General features: G+C 38.6%; 1 long non-coding RNA gene across 6 annotated transcripts in view; it reads left to right on the top strand.

The window, feature by feature from the left end:
- The first annotated feature begins 649 nt into the window (after positions 1-649).
- The window catches only part of LOC118161880, an 88,634-nt gene continuing 69,000 nt past the window's right edge, over positions 650-20,283 (top strand). For 3 of the 6 annotated variants that reach the window (XR_004748206.1, XR_004748209.1, XR_004748205.1), the window contains exons 1-4: positions 650-1,816; positions 6,885-7,027; positions 7,911-8,145; positions 16,820-16,944. This is a non-coding gene — a long non-coding RNA (uncharacterized LOC118161880). Of the gene's footprint in view, positions 1,817-6,884; positions 7,028-7,910; positions 8,146-16,819; positions 16,945-17,166; positions 17,312-20,283 lie in introns of all 6 variants that reach the window. The other 3 variants (XR_004748207.1, XR_004748210.1, XR_004748208.1) reach the window with 3 other exon arrangements.

The following is a 20,283-nucleotide window of genomic DNA, read 5'->3' as shown; positions in this document are numbered from 1 at the left end:
GCGGCTGGGGCCGGGGCCGGGAGCGGAGGCGGCGGCGGGCGGAAGCGCGGCCGGGCTGTGGGCGGGGAGCGGCCCCGCAGCGCCGCCCCTGCCCCGGGGCGATGCGGGGGGCGGCGCCCTGCGGCTCGGTGAGGTCGGCGGTGGGAAGGGGGAGGCTGGCGGCGGGGTGCCGGCCGGCGGCGGGGGGCTGGCGGGCGCCGCTTGCTCGCTGGGTTCGCTTTCTGCGGGCTGGGCTGCGTTTGGGGGTGTTGGTGCGGGGCTGTGGCCGCAGAGCGGCTTTCTCAGCGGTGCCTGTGAGGATCCGCGCGGTTTCTAACGGTTGGGTGTCATGAACTTAACGCTACGAACTCCCGGTTCGGTTTTTTATCCCAAGTGAGCTGAGTAGTCCGTTTATGTCTTCGTTTTTCACACACTCTTAAGATCATCTTCACAGCCAGACTTTGGATCTAGATATTGTGACCTAAAGTGGACTTCAATTGCTTTGTTCTTTGTCTTCTGTAGATATGCCTATCGGCAACATCTGATGATGAATGAAACACAGAATTAAGGTTGGAAAAGACCTCCAGGAACACCTGATCCAACCATCCCCCTACCACCAATGTCACCCACTAAACCATGTCCCTAAGCACCATGTCCAGCCTTCCTTGAACACCCCCAGGGACGGTGATGCCACCACCTCCCTGGGCAACCCATTCCACTGCTCCTGAGAAGAATGCCAGTGTGCTCCACCTGCGAACCTGCATCTCAGAGAGAAATGAAACATCCCGGCTGTATGCTGCTCTCTCTGAGGTTCTTGAAGACCAGACTGCTGTCCTGGACAAGATGTTTCTGGTGGAGGTAGGAAGATGCAAGCTCTGCCAGTTTACAAGCAGCATCAAAAGTAAGATCGAGACGTGCCTGGCTCATGTACGTGAAAAAGATGCAGTATGTCACACTTCAGTCTGTCCTAAAATGGACCAAGGTGCAAATGAGTTGTACAGCATAGGAGATGAAGTTCATCAAGCAAATAAAGAAAACAAAGAAAATCTTGTAAAATTGTCCATCTATTACCCATCTGTCAGATGCGTCAAAATACAAACCCTCACTGATGTGACATGAGCCCAGGGAGTCCAAGCAATAACTCTCATGCTTCTCACTCATGAAATGATGAACACCTTTGTCTGGAGAAGAAACAGGCCATTTTCAGCCTGAGGAGCCCTGGCCTGCAGTGCCTGGTTCTCTTTCATATACCCTGGACTTCAGCAAATCCAGAAAGAGGAAAGGTAAAGAAGAAGCACAGTCTATTACAACTTTTGGCCAGTGCTGTGTTTCCAGTGTTAGAACACTGACTGTACTTAAGGAGGTAAAAAAACAAACCTGAAGCTAAATCGGGGCCTGAAAATTGCAAAAATCAGAAGAAAGCTAGTCATGATAATAACATGGTAAGATCTTCCTATGAAAGAAGTTTGCACCTTAAATCTGAATTCTGAGACAACACAGGATTTCTGCAACACGTACAGTGTAGTATTGAAGTCAAAAGATGCTCGTAAAATCCAGGAAAGGCATCATGATGTGGATTGTAGTCACTTGACAGAGTGGGTCTTAGCAGAAAATACTAAAATTGTACAAGCACATAAAAGTAACCTACTAGTGCTTCATCTGTGAAAGTGTTTTTAATATCACAAAGTACCTGGAAAGCGCACAAAACACCACCAGAGGAAACCTCATCTCTTTCAGTGCAAAAAGTGTTCATCATCGTCATCTGAGAACAAGCAGATGTCTTCATGTAGCTTGCTGTTAGTAGTCTACGTTCAATGTATCCAATGTGATTTTACCAGTAAGTCAAATATATTTTTAATTCTCATTCAGTTGCCTCAGCTATAAAGTTGTCAGTGCACATGACTTTATTTGGTCATGTATAAATTTATTAGAGAGTTTCAGTGTGAAGTGCAAATGCTTTCATGAGAAGCTAGGGCAAAACATTTTAATACTGGTTGAAAAAAATTGAAGAAATAATTGCAAAAATTCTAAAAGGTGTTGTAAATATCCACTTCTTGGTGATATTCCTTCATTTTGCAAAATCCTAGCTCACTGCATAGTGTGGATTTGGAAAGTTTCTAGGACTAGTTGACTGTCATATTGCAGTAATTCGTAGATTATTAATTTTTTAATGGGTCTGCAATGTTACTGAGAAATTATCAAGATTATTGTTTTTTATTGCTAAATTGTATGAAACAGCTATTAGCTGAATAGCATCTCTATTTATAAATAAGTAACTTAATCTGTATCTCAGAAATAAGAAAATGACAGAATGCCAATATTCCTCTGCTGTTCTTTTCATTGATGACAAGTGCTGTCATCAGACCAAGCGTTCTTTAATTCAACAAGGAATGAAAAACTTTAAATTGTTTCTGTTACTAACTGCAGGTGCTTTCCTCTCAATAAAGCCATGCGTTTAGTGCATACCTTCAAGTCTCGAGGTAAACTTGTGAAAAATCAGTGTCCATGGGTAGGCCAGGCACTTTTCCATTCAGCTGCTCAGTGTTGCAGGTGATCTGCAGTGACTGCAGATTTACTTATTTATGTTTAGCGAGGTTGCCTTGGCTGCTACTGCTCATATCGACCGAATTCTTGCTGTCCGGGTTGAACTGCTGGATGATTGCTCAGTAAGGCCAGTGGCAAAGCACTGGAAGTCTTTATGAAATGAGGTGATGGCTCACAGGAGTGCTCCTGAGTTTGTGGCAGCGGTCAGATTAAGAAAACCCTCTGCTTGTGGGGAATGTGGAATAACAGGGCTTCCTGTGTTTGTAGCCACGCTAGACTCTGCATCTGCATTGTGGTGTTGGTTTTGGAGGCTTTAGGTTACATTATGCTTGGCAGTCTAATTTTGAAGTCTTCTTGTTTATCTTTGGGAAAGGTAGGGTCGTTCTGAAATCTAACTGCTTAAAATGACAGTGCTTAAAATTTCCATGGGTGGTTGTAGCAGAATTTCTGCAGGAAAAGTAATTTTTTTTTTAAAAAAAAAGTTATTTTTAGAGCTAAAAGCAGAATGAGTATTTTTCTTACTTGCTCACAACAGCATAGTTTCTCCATTTAGTTGTATGTAACCAAGCAGGCGGCAAGGCTGCAGTCCACTCTCTTAAGAGGCTCGGAAGAGTGGTGTAGGAGAGAGCTGGAATTGTGACAGCCCCTGTCACTTCTGTCGCAGTGTTTCAAAATAGAAATGGTTGTAAGGATGGAAAGGTTTATGAGTGCCTATATAAACAATGCTTTCTTAGGTCAAAGGAGAACTGTTTTGTACCAACAGTTGTATCATTTAAAGGGTAACTTCCTTCCAGTTTGTTTGAAAAAAGAGATCAAAAATCCACCTCCCTTGCAACTATAGTGAGAGGACATCCTGGGGTGATGCTTTCTGGGATTGTTTCACAATTTCCATTATGTTCAAGGAGCAATGAATTTTGAGGATTGTAACCATTCACAGTTAACATAGGCAGAAAGTTTTCTTAATATTAGCTTCCTGTCTAAATAATAGTTGTCGATATTTACATCAGTTGTATAGCAATAGTTTGCAATCTGTACTGGGGATGTCATTTTTGGTCTTTGAATTTTAAAAGAGAGTCTAGAACTTGCTATGAAATTCAATGATTCTATATTAAGAGCTTTACAGGAAAGAGTTAGTGGTCTCGATTCCATTTACCGTTAAACAGAAATCCTCTATGCAGAACCCACAACCTCCAATCAAGTTATTTCTCTAGACCAAATTTAGACTGTCAGCAGATGCACTTTGAAGAAAATGGGCATGTAAAGCATCTTGCATCTCACCACTAAAAATAGTCCTTTGAAACTTGGGAATTTTGCTTTCTTCTTAGGTATCTGTTCCTTCAGGGTTTTTCACATGTTCCATAATTCACATCAAAACAGCTCAGCTGCAACGGTGTATTTTGCTAACTCATTTTTAATTGTGGTGTGAAATCTTCAAGAACTGCTTGTCATCCTTTTGTTGCTGCTGCTGTTCTGTTCGATGCTGGGAGAGCGGAATGGGTTGAGCAATCTTAGTGCTGAGCTGACCTGGCTGTTGCCACCAGAGTCCACATGCTCAAATTGGGTCTTCGTGAGCAACAATTGCTCTTTCTTATGATGCATCTGAACCAAATTCAGCCTTATACTGCTCAGAAGAACAACAACCACCACCACAAAGCACTTTAAAACTACACAGGAGTTAAGTTTGAACATTTATGTTAACAAGTGTTTAATGTGAACCAGCTGTTTAGTACGTAGAGGTGAAAGAAGAGAGTGCAGGGAGATACAGGGAATTGAGATGCAGGGCACTGTGAAATATTTGGCTTTTTGCACTTCTTACTGTTGATTTGAGTTTCTGATTGACTCATCTTGGTAATTTCCAAAACTAATCATTTTTGGCAATTGATAATTGCTTGGTTAAACAGTTGCTTGCTTGTCTGTTAGTTTATAAGGAAACTTTATAAGGTTTTTGAGTTAGTAGCAGCAAATTTACCTTCAGTCTTCGGTCTGCTTCATCTTACTCTGTGAAAGCTTTCTTCCAATCTGCAACAGGTAAGATTTGTTTGAAAGCTTCCTACAAGAAAGGCTCTGTATCTCATAATTCTGATGATTTTTGTTATCAGACTGGACCCTTCACTTGTGTGGAGAGATTACTGTACTGTTTAAAATGTCAAAGCTGAGGGGTGCTTCATCAGTGAAGCTTTTCTGATTTTAACTTGGAGACAATTTGACTGGAATATCATCAGAATTCAGATACATGTGAATGAAGGCCAGCTTTGTTCAAACTACAAATTAGATCCGTGTTGGCAAAGAGCTTGGTCTCGCTCAGATTCCTCTTGTGCGTTGAACGATGCCAGAAGCGCACATTGCAGTTCGTACCGTTAGCAGCTCCGGCTCCTCCAAACTCAACCTGCAGCTTCCCAGACTTGTGGAGGCTGGAACAAGGCTGTGTGGAGAAACCTGACCGTGCTTCTCTGATTCCTGACTGCTGTCTTCGGTTAATGAGGTTAACTGAAGCTGGGTGAATCTGATGAGGAACTATATAGCAGCCTATCAATCAATATATATATTTAATTTAGTTCCATCAAATAAGGGTAGCTTCAGCATTTCTTAAATCATAAAGCGACTTTCTGAGGATGCTATCCAGCTTTGTCCCTTGCTGAGGGAGCTGGGTGTTCTTGCAGAATCTTGACACCATCAAATCTGACTGTTTAATTTCAATTTTAATAGTGGTAGAGGCTACGTCTCTAACAACAGTTCCCCTTCATGCTGATAAATGTTCCCCAAGATTATGTTAAAGAAACATAATTCCTCTGAAAACAGGAATTAAATGAATTCATGACAGGTGCCTGCATCTTTCACACTTCTTTATTTTCAGTGCTAACTTATTTATTTTTGTATTAAACCATACTTAATTTTATTTATTTATTTTGCTGCTCTGCATCAACTGCTTTGTTACCACAGTTGCTATTTCTGTAAAAGACACTGTTCTCACGTGCCCTTCTGTCTTGCTTTTCTCTTGGTTTGTTTGAACTGTATTGGCTGAATTTTTTCTTTGCCTTCAACTCATACATTTATTTTAAGAAGAGATCAACCAAAATAATTCAGCCAATTTTCTAGATTGCGTGTGGAGGAAAACTTACTGTTCACAATATTTTGAAGTGGAAGAAGTAAGAGTGTGGCTTTTATTTAAAAAGCCCTAATAACGCATGGCTTGCATCTAAGCATTTTTCAGATGGCGTCTTCCATTACAAGAGCTGAAAGGCATCTTCTTTCCTGATGCAAAATCCTGTCTTGGTTTGGCCTCTTCACAGCCTCTGGAAAGTGAAGGGAGCAGTGAAGATACTTTACTGTAGGAAACTAATTGTGCTTTGTACTTTAGAACTAAGAAAACTTGACTATTTTCTTTGGTCCCAAAGATTTTGAATTCATTCATAGAGAGCATTTTTAAAAAGATGGATACTGAAGACCAGTGGAGCTGGAAAACCTGTGAGAAGTTGCTAGAGGTCAGGATGACATGGTTAGAAGAACTTGAGCACCCTTTTGCATAGGACAGAAGCTGCAACTGGGACTGGGCACACAGAGAATAAAATAAAGTGGCAAGGCTTGGAGAATGAAAGTAACTGAGGTTACATGGTGGCCTGAAGCTGAGGGGAAAGGATTTTGAGCCTCAAGTAAGTGAACCAGGAGTAATAGAAGAGGGTAAAAGATTGCAATTAACAGCAATTAATCCAAACATCAGAGGTTTCTGGTGTATCTAAGGGTTTCAGCAATGCCAGTGGGCCCAAGTATGGTTCTCCATTGTGAAATCTGGAATTTCTCTGTCTTAACATCTTAGGTACGTTGTTTCGAAAAGTAAAGTCCAAGCTATACCAAGAAGTTTTTGTTGTTGTTTTGTTTTTGTCTAAAAGCAAGTGAGCTCACAATACAAGCTGCAAAGTCAGATACTTGTCTTCTGCATGGGTGTGTAGGTACACTTTCAAAATCTTTGGTTGCCTGCCTGCATACAATCTTCCTTGCTCGTTATCCTCCCCAAATTCAGGGCACAGAATGAAATAGTGCTTTAGTAGATTTGGTATATTTGTTTTAGTGAAGGTTGAGTGTATAGGCAGAAAGCAATGAAATTAAGATTTCAGGCAACTTTGATTGTGGCACTTCCAAATTATTTTATTTCTTGGCTTAGCAAAATTAATGACCTGGGGGTTTATTGTGTTTTAATACAGGATTTATTTAGTGTTGAGGGAGATATGTTGGGAATCTACCTTAACATACTAGAGTAAGTAACCAATAAATCCATCAGCTTTACCAGGATGTGCTGTAGGCTCTTAGTGACCAGGCTGTGAGACCACAAAGCACGTTGTTACATGCACGAATTTGTTCCTTAGGTCCTATGACATCTAGACCCTCTAGGGTTGCCAGGTTTACTTCTATCAGGACATCCTATCATAGGCACTGCGTTGGTTGATGCTGTATTGATCACCAAACCCCACTGGAGCACGGAGCTGGGATACATTGCATGGAGGGTGAGGTAAGTGTTTATTCATAACACTTACTTCAGTATACGATCTCAAAGAACATGTATGACATGTTAAAGTTTTTGCTGTCGTTTTTTGATCTATCAATGTTCACAACTGAAGAGACTTAGAAAACATGAGTTTTTAAAACGTGTGTTTTTAGATACAGCTTTTGTACAATAAAACAATTTTATAAACTCAATGGATTCAGATCAAATGAGATTCTTGAAAATCATGGCTCTCTTCTCTGCTTTCTCATTTTTATAAAAGCAAGGATATTTATTGTGGCAACAAGCATGTCAAAGACAGTAGAAACTTTCCAAGTGTTTTTATTTTATCATTATCACTTGTGCTTATTTCACCCCCTTTTTCTCTTTGTGCAGAACAGCACTGTAGCAATTGTATGATGAAAGTGCACATACAGAATGATAATGTGTTCTTTTAAGGTGTGTGTGAATGGCAGTTAAACATTCCTGGAAGTCATCTACTATTTATATGTGCAAAAGTAAAATAGACCATTTACTTCCTCAACATCAACAACTTAGATCTAATCCTGCCCTACAGTTAAAAATCATATGGCTTGTCTAGCTCTTCGGCTCTTCTGGGAAGCTTTTGTTTTCCCCTTCTGTGCACATTTGTGTATATGTTTCACATTTGTGTATATGTTTCACAAGCATAGCATAGAATGATCTTCAATTTTTATCTTATTGGACTGTTTTATAAGTTTTACTGATTTACAGTTTTTCAAAAGTCCTTTTAAAACTGTCTTTTGCCTGAAAGTATCTTACCTGAAATTAAGTGTTTTCAGTCATTGATGGTAATGTAAAATATCAGTTGATACTTATTTTGGGGTTCCTTTGTGAATTAGCTTAACTTAGTTCTTTCTTGACAATCTAGAGCAGAGTTGAAAGAGCATGTGAAAAACCACAAAACTTCTCCAGCCCTTTTGTGTTCAATTTGTGGTCAAGTATTCAAAACCAGACATCAGATGAATGGACATTGCAAACAAATCCATTAGAAAACACAAATTAAAGAGAGGAAGAGATGAAGGCTGAAGATAATCCTGCGTGGTCCAACACAAAACAACTGGAAAGAAGAATTCAAGTGAATTTGCATGCAGTACCTGCAGTAGGTATGGCCTGCATTATAGCAAAACTCTCTATTCTGCTTCTTATGCTCCAAGTAGTTTTGTGGATCTTTACTGCAGAATCATAGAATGAATCATAGAATCATAGAATGGCCTGGGTTGAAAAGGACCTTAAAGGTCATCTAGTTTCAACCCCCCTGCTCTGGGCAAGGTTGCCAACCGCTAGAGCAGGCTGCCAAGAGTCACATCCAGCCTGGAACAATTGATAACATGGCACAATTATTTACTTACTTACCTATTTTTACAACAAAGTTTTCCACAGATAGCCTGAATGAAAATAAGGTACCCTATCCAAATAGTTGTGTCTTCTTCTTGTTCTGTGATGGTACCAGTCTTTTTGAATAAAGCAAGCAGGAGCTGTTTGAAAGGTGTTTCTCCAGCTTGCATTTTATTACAAGCAGTAAGAAAGAAGAAGCATTGAGATGTGCTCATTGAAGTGCCAAGAGATGTGCACTCTTGTGCACGTGTGAGGCTTCTTGGAGTCCTGCACATAAACTGGATGAAAAAAATTGTGACAGTGTACAGCTTTCTCTGCCGTCAATGGTACATTTGTAATAGGCATAGTTACTGAATAATCTCTTTTGTCAGTTAATGCAAAGTTCCATTTTTCTGCAGCTATGAGTTCACACTAAGAGTTTCTCTGATCTCAATTGCATCCTCTCTTCTGAAGAGAACTTAAGAAAGCATTTGATGCTTTCATGCTATTCCGAAAAGATCCTTTGGTAGCCACCTGTCCATGACTTAACATCACACAATATTCTAGTGATAGCTTTCCTACTACTTAGGTAAAGAGGTTAACGAACATTCTGTTTCTGTAGGTTTCTTCTAAGTATGTGAGTTTGTTTTTGAGGTTGTTTTATTTGTGATATGTGGCCATACATATTCCTGTTACATTACTAGAAAACATTTTCACAGTATACACCTACCGTTTAACTAGACACCATTTTCTGACTTTTAAAGTGATGTACTGTAATCTAAATAATTCACATTGTCAAGCATTTTTTCCAAATAGCTTCTTTACCCTGCTGTTTTGTAGGACTGAAATAACCATCTATAGTGAATCTGGTTTTCTCATTGCTCATGTGGACAGAAATACATACATATTTTAATTGCTTACTGAAATTGTTATAATAAAAAAGACAAGGAATTTGGGCTTGGATAGTCAAAGGCCTGATTACTTTTAATGAACTAGCAGCTTTGCTAATAGATACAGAATAGACTGACATGCTGACGATGTACCTTTCATATAGACATCTTTTTTAAATTAAGTAGTCTGTTAATAAGCCTTGTCATAGTCAAAGCACATTCCAGTCATAACCATTTATTCAAACAGAGCAGTCAGACAAGTTGCTCTGGCATTCGCAGTGAGGTATTCTGACATAACTTGTCTCAGTTTTGAAGTGTTTGAGTAGTTGTACAAGGTTAAGCATTTTACGTTCTTACATCATTACAATTGTTGCTTTTAACAAGTGGACAATAGCAACCCAGATTCAGTATAAGGTTATGTATGAAATGTGTTGTTATCTGACGTACATCTAACACCTCTGTTACAGAAGTAAAAAGTGTTTGCAGAATGGGTCTTTGGAGCTATCCCTGGAACAATGCTTCCAAATACAGCAGATTAAGAATTTACTTGAGTTTTTCATACCTCATTCTCACTAGAGTTTTCCTGTCCAGCAAAGCAAGCTTCGAGTTAACGCTGTTTCTTTCTTACAGCCTCTTTGAAAGGCATGCTAGCAAAACTGCTAAGTATCTGTGATGACGGGTAAGAAGACAGCCACAGGTTTTCCCCTAAAGATTTGCCTGAGAATCGGTGGCAGCACCTGTACAACAGAATCTGTTGTGAACTGCAGCCAGTTCAGTGTTGTGTTCAGGAGCTTAGGTCAAATCGCTGATGGCAGAATGGCATACAGATAATCCTGCTGTGCTGGCTGTGCCTCTGAATGTGCAGAACGTGCTGCTGTGCAGAGCTCTAGAGTGCCAAAGTGAGCAGCCACACTTTCCGTGCTTCCTAGAGTTTTCTCTCATTATGCCTAGATTAACAGCTCGTTTGGGAAATATATTTTAGTGTTCATTGATGCTTCAAAATTAAAACTTTAAAAAAATATATCCAAAGCCTTTAAACTGGAAAAGATCTGCTGTCCCAAGGCTGAGTCGTCTGAGAAATGGAGATAACGGTATGCAGGGACCAGCTATTTTCTGTCTTGTTGTTATGTTTGTTTTGTTTTCCAGAAGGGGGCAGCAAAGGAGCAACATAACCCTGGCTTTTTCGAGGGCTTTTTCAGTTTGTTCCTCTTTGACTGTATGCCTACCTCAGCGTAGGCTACCTAGTCTTGTCAGAGATCCAGTTAAAAATGATTATTTCTACCTAACTCATTTGCTACAAGGATAGCTGTAATATATGAATTAGACGTCTTCATTCTTTTCAGCTTTAGACAGTAGATTTTACTTAGTAAAATCTAATTTGGATTTATACGATCTTATTAAAAAAAAATGGTAGCTCCATGTGAAAACTTAAGATTTTTGACTATGACATTAGGTGTATATGTATTTTAAAGGACAAGATAGCAGAACAACTGAACTCCATGACGTACTCCATGACATTATAAGTCTTGCTTACATTTTTCAAATATCTGGTATTTTCTACATTTCAAGTTAAATTAAGGTAACGTTACAATGAAAAATAATGCTCCCTTGGCCAATTTTCTCCCATCAGAAAATAAGGCTGAGAGTACATTAAATGCAGAGTTAATTTTAATTCACATATTAGTTCAGTACAAGGATGGCTCTTGCTTTCTTCCAACACTATGCAAGTTAAAGGCTTAGATTCACAGGGAATAGTTGAGCTACTAAACAGTAGAACCAATTTTATTGCCTTCTTTCAGCAATGAAGCACAGTTTTTATAACCTAAAACTTTACAGAGACATACCATATTACCAGTTTGGAGTATGGTGTTTTCTGACTATATGGGAAAATGTTGGCACACCTAATATCTTGAATTTCTTGAAAGTGTGTGGCCATAATTCTACCTTTGTTACAGAAGTAGTTAGCAAAAAATGGCAGAGAGAGGGCAGTCTAACCTCTTCAGTTGCTGAGTTCTATCTCCTAGTTCTTATAAAAGGAAAATTATAGTGTCTTCTGTGATGATCAGCTACCTATAATCAGTGTTCAAAGCCTAAATGGGAAGAATAAAACTGATTCTTGACAGTCTTACCTGACTGTTTTGTTTATTTTGTAAGTGTTATAAGAGGGGGGCTTTGTGGAACCTAAAACTCTGATGAAGAATACTCATGATAAATGATAATCCATTCTCTTTCAAAAACAGAAAAACCCTTTGCTCTTAATGTGCCTGACTTGCCCAGTGTTTCAAATAAGGCTTATTTAGATTTCAAGGATGAAAGGTTGAAAAATCCATACTACAATTCCAAGCTCGTTTGGTCTTTTGTTCCTTAGCCTACAAAGATCTCCTAGTAACACAGTCCTTTTCTCATTAAAGAAAAAAGGACACAACGGTATCTGTGGGTAGTTTGCACCACAAGCACTGCATGTGATGGGCACTGTCCACAACATCAGAATTCCAAAGTCTGTATTTAAAGCTGTTACTTTTGTTAATGCATCTCTGCTTAAACTTGTTAAGGAGTGATTGAAATAGCTAGAAAATTCAAATAGCTCTACTCTTCTACAAAGCATTTAATCCAGTAACAGGGAAAGGTTGTTCTGCTATGTCACTGTGAAAGACATCCTTTGAATGCATAAAAGTACACTTTTAATTCTGATTTCAATGAATAGAAATGGTAACAAAGAATGTTTTCCCAGTCTGTTAATCAGCACATTATATACATTTGAAATACCGTGCTTGTCTTAGATTCACAAAGATATTACAGAAATCAGCCTCTGCATTTTTGGTCTCTGTTTCATAGTGCTAAAAAAGTTCCATCCTGTAGGAGCTGAGAATCTAGATCTTTCACGATGTGAAAGCCTTTTTGTGCTAGCCTTTCCCCATGAGACAACACAAATGTTTAGGGAAAGGGGAAAAATTAATGCAAAGGGTTATTCAGAATTGTACTGCTCGCCTTTCAGAGTTGGCTTTCATCTTGAAGCCCACTGTTTAAACCCCAGACTTTTCCTTATAGGCCCTTGGTTTTACTGAGATTATTGTTTTAGCTTTCACACCTTCTATGTATCAAACACTTCAACAATTCCCCTAAGTACTTTAGTTCCCTTATGCAAATTAAGGGCTTTTATTCTTTAAGCAATCTAAGCTTTATTTCTCTGGTGCAAAGCTTTATTTCTCTGGTGCAAGAAAGTATTAAGCTACACAAATAATTGGGGATTAAGCCAAGTCCCCTTTTGCATCTTTCTTGTTTTGAATCCTGTTACATAAAGTAGCAGCCGTATGATTCAGTCTTTCTTTTGAATTAGCAGAAATACTTTTACCAGTAGAAGTCTTGAGCATAATATAAACTAATTTCCTTGTTTTCTAAAATACTTTGTTTGTAAGATGGCAGGACTTCAATTGTTTTCACAAACGTGTCATGAAAATAATTGTGTTTTCATTATAGAGTATTTAAAGAATGAGTAACCCTGTTTATTACATCTAACGTGAATGTAGTGCGTGTAGTTAGAATTAGTATTTACTTGGTAGTTAATTATTTACAGGCATGATTTGAAAGGGAATTCTTTCATTTTGCTGTGTTGCTCAATAATCTGGATAGAGGTGTAAGCACCTTTCAAACCTGCTATAGGTAACTTCCACAGGACAAGGATTTTGAAGTTGTTCTCTGCTTATATTTCTCCCTTTGAAATTGTTGCGTTATAGATGCGCATTACTGACTTGTTTGTGAATTTGTGAACAACCAGTGCTTCCACTATTTCTGCTGAGCTTTGAGGAACTTTAAATGCTTGAGGCATAGAGTTAAATGGTTTTGAGGTATTATAAGCATGATGTGGGGAAGAATCTGGCAAATCGAGGAATTTGGAACAGTAGATGTACGATCTGTAAATGTTTTACAATTTTGTTTCCTAGGAATCCTCTCTTTGTTTGCAAGCACACGTAATTCTGACACACATCATTTTTCCACTTAGATAAAATCTACTTGCAGGCCTGAAAGTGTAACAGGTCATGCCATAGAGAAGGCAGAATCTGTATTTTTCACACAGAGAAAAAAAATCTAAAAAATGTAGGCAGACAATTCAAACAGGAAAATACAACAATCCAATGTGATCATACTGCGTTGTACAGTATTGGCTGCTAGTGCATTACTTCAACACAGGAAGCTATGTCATTCTGGGAATATAAATAACTAGTTGAAAGATAAGAAAATAATAACTGAATTACTTGACTGTAGACAGGTCTGATAGGAATCTTTATGCTCTCATCCCTCCTGTAATGATATCAGTATTTCCCATATAAGTAATAAGCTCAAATACTCGTGATAAAAAAACATCAAAAACCTGAATTAACATAGTGGCTGAGAAATGTCATCCCTTCAGACCACTTATACAGGAAAAATAGATGACGATTTTCCAACTCTGACAAGGTTCATTTCCTTTCTGACAGGAAGTGTTCTTAAAGTTAGCTTTGCAGAGACACATGGCAATACATGCTGGCATCAAAGCCTTTCACTACCAGCACTACGAGTACTAAGCAAGTCTCAAGGCCTCTCTGATACATTTGCACAGGCAGATTACATGTGTGTCTTTTCTATGTTACCACTTAAACTACTTACGGAACAAACAACAACAACTGTCCAGTCAAATACTGAGCGCTTGAGTGCTTCTTCTATGATGTGGAAAGGATCTCTCAAGAAAAGGGGTATTGCTTATTTTTTTATCGCCTGGTAGTTCTTCCTCTTATGTTGAATATGAAACAGACAAAATCAGATCCTGATTTAAGAAAACAAGCAAATTTTTAACTAAATTAGTTCTGTGGCACATCCCTTAAGGATATGTTTGTGTTGCTTCCCTGAATTTGGGTGTACTTTAGGAAATCCTGGTTTAGGATCTATGTTCAGAAGACACTTGTGACAGGGTATAGATATTACAAAGACAAGAACAGGTTGTACCCCTGGCGCGTTAACTGAGAAAAGTGTCTTTGCTAGTTTGGAGGAATGTGGACTTCAAACAGATTGCAATTTCTTACTCTCTACTGGTACACCGTGAGCAGAAAAGAATGGGAATGCCTTTGCAAAACTTTTTAAGTCAACTTGCACATTTTTGTGTATTTCAAGATTCTTTTTAATGTTACAGATTGATGTTTGCCTGCCTTGGCTATATTCCCTTTAATTTTCTAGAGTGTTTCCTACTGTTCTGTTTTAAAGTTCAGCATTGAGCCTTTTGGAAGGCCCAGCCTCTGTCTGACTGATGCTTTGTTTGCTTTTTTCCTATCTTAGTCAAGTAGTTTGTTTACATACACTTCATATTACCAAGGTTATATCAAGTCTGTCATCATGCCAAAATGAAGGCATTTGTATTTAGAAATCCTGAATTTGCACAAAACATACTTTGTATGTACTGTCTGCGTGGAGCTTTTGGATCTGTTCCATCTTGCAGGTATTTAAAAAGTGAAGTCTTTCTCTGTTTTTGAACTGAGCATTTTACAAGAGCTGTAAATAAGTTTAATGGAACAAAGAGCGCAGAAATGTGCTAGGTTGCATTAATGGCCTTCTGAAGTCTGCTATATTTGTCGTGAGTGGGTGGGCAGGACAGTGGAGAGACAATTATCTGCTTGTGAGAATACTGAAATAAATCAGCCTGTGGAGAACTCATCCTATAGCGTAACGAATAGGATACATCCACTTTTGCCCACGTTGGGAAAATGAACTTTTCAGCAGGTTTAAGGAATGAAATGCTCTTGCAGTGGTTTGGCAGGAGTACTGCGCGTCGACACTTGGTTGACGTGGGTGGTGCTCCATCTTGCAGCGCTGGGACCACGGCCTGGCACACCGCACGGCAGGAGGCGAGGGCAGGCAGCTGGCTGGCAGGCAGCGGAGGTGTGAAGGAGGCTGCCAGACGTCGCACGCTACTGGGACAGATGGCTCTCAGTCTATGTGGTAGCAAGTATGCCGCGTCTCGAAAGGCAGACGTTTGCTCTGTTCAGTATTCTTAGCCTACGTGGAAGGCAACTGCCTTCAAAAGGTAGAGGAAAAAGACGGTGATATCTAAAGATGAGATAACTGATGAGATCTGGGAAGTTGACTAGACACTGTGGCCAGGCACTGTTAAATATCTTCAGGAGCATAAGTAGACACGTGACCAAAACCATCCTCAATAAATTAAACTTCTGCCAAAAATGAATAAAATAAATCACTGTCTAGAAGAAGGATTGCAAATCCAGAACAGTTTTCTATCACTTGTTCTGCCACTGACTTGCTATGTAATATTCTGCAAATGCATGCAATGAGTTTTGGGAAGCTGCATGTTACCTGCGGGAAAAGTAGTCTGTTATCTAGACATCAGGCTATCGACAATTGCTCCTGAAAATGTCCTCAGCCTTTTCCTGTTTACTTCTCCATTGACAATTGGGAGTAAACATTAAAAAATAAAAATAAATCTCCATATTATGCTGACCATGTAATGAGTACACAATGTTATATCCTCTGCACTAATTCTTAATAGGTATCACTAATAAAACTGAAGTGCTGTACCCTGGGCAAACTGTACAAGTAACTGGAGTTACTTGTAATAATGTTGGGTTAAAATGCTGTCTTGAGAAGTATTATTGTACCAGGGTTATTGTTGAGACTTCAGTTCTTAAAATCTGTTCTCTTGTCTGTATTTTTAACTTGAAATTGTTTATTTGCTTTGTGTTTGATTTTGAAGATGAAAATAAATTTGCCCGTTTGGGGTTGGGCCAGATGATCTTGCCAACATCAAGCATTTTGTAATTCTGCAATTCTATTTTATTTTTTAAGTCTGTGGTTTCTTTCTGGTTTAGGTGCATTTCAGGTTTTCGACTGTGAGAATAGTATTTTGGAATTCCGTTACCTCAGAAAAATACGAACATAAATATTATGAATTAGAAATTGTTAGTGCACATGCACATCAAAGAGGAGGGTAGTGCTTTAAGAATGTACCTCGCAATGCTTTTGTTATTGAAATTCACCGTTTATCTTTGTATCTGTGACCTAAATGTTGTCTTTGCTGTCTTTCGAGAAAATTCTTTGTGTGTTTTCTTCATTAAGTTCAAAATGACTTTTCCTTAATGTCATTTCCTTTTGCCTCTTGAAAACTTCCTGTTCCGCTGCCATTCTGAGGGATGGCTTTGTGTTTTGTGCTTCTTTGGTTTGTTTGTTTTGTGGAGGATTTTCATGACAGAGTAGGCTGAAAGTCAGCACGCTGAACTTTGATTCAGAAAAAAAAAATCAAAACTAAATTTGGAAATGGGTCTGGCCAGTTTTTCTTAATTACACTTATGGTGGAAGCCAAATTTAAATGCGGTAGGTCTCCTACTGATAAAACTGGCCGTAACCTTTAACTGCCTAGACTTTTATGTAAGATCGTGGTTCATTAGCAATGAGTTCACGTGAAAGATGAGCTGTGGATTTGAGGATGTGCTGTAAATGCTAATCCACTGAATTTATTTTTTAATTTCATCTTCCTCCCCCCATTCTGAGTTCCCACAGAAGGTACTACAGTCTTCATGTTTGCTTTCTGTAGGCCAGAAGCCTTTCAAATATGAAGCCTGCCCTTACAACTCCATCAATGGAAGTGGCCATGTGGCAGCATTTACGAACACACACTAGTGAGATGCCTTGCGAACGTCGACTCTGTTTGTAAAGTTGGTAAGTGTAAATAACCACTCTGTCAGACAAATTCTGAAAATACACTGTTTTTTTTAAATTATTTTTGGTTGGTGGTGTTTATTTTCTTAGGAAAGACTTTAAGGTATGCACTCCTACCCATTAATAAAAGCAAGTCAAGCATTTACATATATTCCTGTAGGGAGCTTGGCTCTATGAGGGCTTTTTTGTTTAAAGGAATTTGTTTCTGTCCCTTCTTTATAGCTCTTTCTATACGTAACTACTACATAGACTGTTCTGGAAGATGTGTGAAATGGTAATGTGACAAATACAAAAGTACCTGATAGAAGAAGGTAACAGTATCTGTGTGTATTCATTCAGTGACCAGTGTCTTAATTTACTGTGCTAGGTGTGTACAATTCTGCTTCTTCACACCGATTATGTCTGCAGCTTTGCCTTTGTCTGCAGCTTTGCTTTTAGTGTTTTGATTCCACGCTCCCACCCCCGCCAATTGAGGAAATGATCACATTTCTGACAGTGCTAACACATTTCATTTTGTAGTGTTGGCAGAGTGCATCATGTGATGAGTGGGAGCATTAGCTAGTCTTAGCGTAGCTGAAGTACACGTTGAAAGTGTGTACTTAGCAGCCTTAGAGACTGTTTAAATGTTAAATTTTTGTGTGTTTAAACTCTGTACGCTAAAGGATGTACTGTTTGCTCTGTTTTTTTAACTCCAAATGTTTAAACTACGATAAGCTAATGTCCACAAGCTGCACAAGTTGCTTCTTGAAGCACACGGTTGGAGAGGGCTTGATAGGTTTTTGTTTGTTACTTATGTGGAGGAAAACTTAGTTTACTCTGTTTCTTTATCTGTCATAATAATTCTGATTATAAAACTACTGCTACTTTTGGACAGTCTTCTAATGCCAGAAGTAAAATGGGGAAATGCATCTATCAGAAGTGATAGGATACCTTGAGCTGAAGGTAAAGTCCTTCTTCGCTGAGAGTTTTTCAGCAACTGGGTAATGGAATAACAGGAAAAAAGGCCTTTTCCTAACTTTTGAGGCAGCTGGGTAGAAATGCAGACTTGTAAACATTACGCAATATTTGTATTAAGGAACGAAGGGAATTTGAATAATCAAATGGTCTCTTACTGTCCCAGTTACTTGCTTGCAGATGTTTACTTTCTAGGAGATGACAAATATGTCCTATTATATGAACAGGAGAAAACAGTTGTTGGGATATTTAAGAGGAATGGCAGTGGAGAACTCCGCAGACTATAGAGTAGAACACTAGTAACCTATTTATTGATTCATTTTTTCTGGTAGGCATGAGAAATCCAGTTTCCCTTCCTATCGGGTAAACTTTAGATATTGAATAGAGCTAGAATAAGAATTTTAAGGACATCTTTTTTTAAGGTGTCCATCATTTTTAAGGACATTTAATCTTGAGTAAGATTTTAAGGACAGTACACTGTAATACCCTTTATTTCAGGAATTGTAGGAGGAATACAACAAAATGTAGGAATACAAAAGAAATAGAAAACAAACACTGAACACCTGAAGCCAACAATTCTTTTCCAGTTCCCAAGCATAGGATTTACACCCACGTAAAACCCATTGACTGATTCAGAGGGCTGTATTCAAAAGTGAGGTGTAAAGGGTAGAATCAGAACTCGTGAGCAAGCAAATCTGAGTGTAAGCAAAGCTAAGGATGGCATAATTGCATTAATGAAATCTGAAAAAGTTGAGAGATTACATTTTTCTGTAGTATTTTGATTTAGTTTGAGAATAAAAACGCATTGTTTACTGATACTCAATTAGAAAAGAATTTCATTATTCACACTCTCATGAACTAATAGTATTTGTGTGCTGTGTGTAGCAGAGACATTATTTTTCAGTAATCATATGGATGCCAGTATAGTGAAATCTCCAGTGGCAACTCTTCATCAAAATTCAGGATTACAGTGAAATTTAATTTTAAAATGTATTGATATGTATTTGTATCTGTGTGTGTTTGTATAAAGAACTCTAGACTGAAAATGTTCATGGAATCTTATGTGTATGAATCTGGGCTGTTTACAACAGGTTGAGTGCTTTTACTTTAAGGCTTCTGTCATATTAAAAGCTCAAAGTGATCCGGAAGAAGAAATGTAAATTAGCATGAGATATCTGCATTACTCAGTGACTGAAGTCAGATGACTGCCTCTGATGGCACAGAATCCGACAGGTTCATATTTTTGGTAGCTTTGCTGTCAAAGGCTGCAGCAGGATTTCCTGAAAATTATATGTTCCTGATGATAATACAGATAGGGATTTAAAGAGTTCTGTGCTGATTTAATAAGAATGTCTGGGAAAATATTTAATCTTTTCCATAAACTGTAACTTGAAAACCAAAGCTTTTCTATGTCTGTGCTGTAAAACATTTTCTCACGTGCCAGATCAACCAATTATACTTCTTGTTAAGTGTGAGGGGAAAAGGATAGTTAAGTCCACAGTCTTTTGCTTGTTCCATCCACATAAATAACACCACTGCTTAAGTACTAGAGCCCTGTATATAGAAAACTGGTAAATGTTTGCAGCACGAACCATGACTTTTTTTAAGCTGGTAGGGTGCATTTACCAAGTCTAAGAAGTAATTTTAGTCTAGTTTGTTGCTTGTTTAATCTGACATCTCTGTAGTTCCCTTTCTATAATCAATGGAAAATGATGGGTATTCACACAAGACATCCTGATTTCATAACAGACGCTTAAATGTGTGGGCTGATTCACCGCCAGTAGCGTTACTTACTGCCTGCCTGTAGTTAATTGTACAGAGGAAACCTGGAAGATAATATGCCTGTTAGATAACCTTATGTGGGATGAATCCTACTGTAGGTGATTGGTTTTGATTCCTAGCTCATAGCACTGTTTGTAGCTGTTTGTTGCCAAACTAAACAGATCCTTAACATATGCTGGGGGCGAGGGACTTACATTCAAAGAAGCTTACATTACAGATTTATAAGCTTCGAAATCTGATTGGTTGGTGTTCGGTAACAAATGCTGAGAGTAACCCATGTGTCTCAGTCCGGATTCTCTTACAGTCTGTACAGTTACATTCTAGGTTGGCCTAGTACAGAGGAAGTGTGAATACCAAGGTTTAGATCCTAGATTTGGCGTTACACCAGTCTAAAAGAACAAAGGTTTTGATTAGGACCAGGAGATAATCCCACTGGTTTAGGGTAGGATTTAGACCCATAGTAAGTATGTAGCAGACCTCACAATTTAATGTAGAATGAATACTTGACACAAATTGTGTCATGGTTAAATTCTTTTGAGATTTGCCCCCTTTTTGTAACACCAAATTGATAGAACGGGATGGCAAGTGCAAGGTCAAAACGAT

Source organism: Oxyura jamaicensis, chromosome 2, assembly GCF_011077185.1.
Source record: "Oxyura jamaicensis isolate SHBP4307 breed ruddy duck chromosome 2, BPBGC_Ojam_1.0, whole genome shotgun sequence".
NCBI classification, from domain to species: Eukaryota; Metazoa; Chordata; class Aves; order Anseriformes; family Anatidae; genus Oxyura; species Oxyura jamaicensis.
Note: the sequence above shows the minus strand (reverse complement) of the source record. Positions and strands in the feature narration are given on the sequence as shown.